We start from the raw sequence: 1,506 nt of genomic DNA, 5'->3' as shown, positions 1-1,506 counted from the left end.
CTTTCCCTATTTTAACTCTATTTTGTTGACTACTTTTTTCTAAGCAATTTCTGATGGGAATAACTGCTTGTTCCCATTAGACAAAAGAGAGAAAACCCTATCTAAACATACTGTTATTTTAAGTATGTACTAAAAACTATCTCCTATGTTGTGCCTCAGAGCAGGGGCACCTTACAAATGCTTATATATATTAATCCTTTTCCTGGAATACTGTGTTGAGTTTTGGTTTCACTCTCAGTAAAATGGGATGATTCAGAAATAGAAGAGATTCAGAGAGAGGTAGTTAACTGTTGTTCTGAAGTCAGGCAAAAGGCAGGGTAGACTCAGAGGCCATTAACCAGAATAATTAAAGACATGGAATAATTTCCATTTGGAGATGGATCAAACAATGTTTCATAGATTTCATAGACATTAGGGCTGGAAGGGACCGCGGAAGATCATCGAGTCCAGCCCCCTGCCCAAAGGGCAGGAAGTCAACTGGGGTCATAGGATCCCAGCAAGATAAGCATCCAGTTTGCTCTTGAAGGTGTTCAATGAAGGCGCTTGAACCACCTCCGGTGGCAGGCTGTTCCAGACCTTGGGGGCTCGGACAGTAAAGAAATTCTTCCTTATGTCCAGCCTGAAATGGTCTTGTAGTAGTTTGTGACCATTCGACCTCGTCATCCCTTGGGGCGCTCTGGTGAACAAACGTTCCCCCAGATACTGGTGGTCACCCCTGATAAACTTATAGGTGGCCATCAGATCACCCCTGAGCCTGCACTTTTCCAGGCTAAAGAGCCCCAGGGCTCTCAGCCTGTCATCGTAGGGTCTGCTTCCCTGATCTCTGATCATGCGCATGGCTCTTCTCTGGACTCTCTCAAGCTTCTCCACATCCTTTTGGAATTGTGGAGCCCAAAACTGGACGCAGTACTCCAGCTGCGGCCTCACTAAGGCTGAGTACAAGGGGAGAATGATGTCCCGGGATTTGCTTGAGAAGCATCTATGGATGCAAGCCAGCGTTTTGGTCGCTTTACTAGCCGCAGCATCGCACTGCAGGCTCATGTTCATCTTGTGGTCAATGATGACCCCCAAGTCTCTTTCTTCCATAGTGCTAGCCAGTGTAGCACTGCCGAGCCTATAAGGATTTTGTGACTGAATTTTTAATGGCAGGGATGAGTAAGAGTGTATTCATTTGCCTATTCTCATAATGCAAGAAGGAGGGACATTCAATGAACCTGAAAGGCAGCAGATTTTAAACCACTAAAAGGAAACACTTTTTCTACCCAATGAATAATTATCCTCAGATATCACTAAGATGTGGGGCAAGGCAGACACACTTGAAGGGAGAGAGAGGCTGCAACTAAATTTAGACAGACTACAAAAGTGGGCAGACGAGAATAGGATGGGGTTCAATGTAGACAAATGCAGGGTGCTGCACTTTGGGAGAAGGAATCCACAGCATACATACAGGCTGGGGAGTTCCCTTCTTGAAAGCACAGAGGCGGAAAGGGATCTTGGAGTCATTAT

The 1,506-nt window shown here is 45.4% G+C and overlaps 1 protein-coding gene across 1 annotated transcript in view; it reads right to left on the bottom strand.

Annotated features, from left to right (window-relative positions):
- C7 (complement C7) overlaps positions 1 to 1,506 on the bottom strand; it is a 54,409-nt gene that overhangs the window by 1,835 nt on the left and 51,068 nt on the right. The window lies entirely within an intron of this gene.

The sequence above is a fragment of the Alligator sinensis genome, unplaced genomic scaffold (assembly GCF_000455745.1).
Source record: "Alligator sinensis unplaced genomic scaffold, ASM45574v1 scaffold667_1, whole genome shotgun sequence".
Lineage (NCBI taxonomy): Eukaryota > Metazoa > Chordata > Crocodylia > Alligatoridae > Alligator > Alligator sinensis.
The sequence above is the reverse complement of the archived record's forward strand: the minus strand, read 5'-3'. Positions and strand labels throughout refer to the sequence as shown.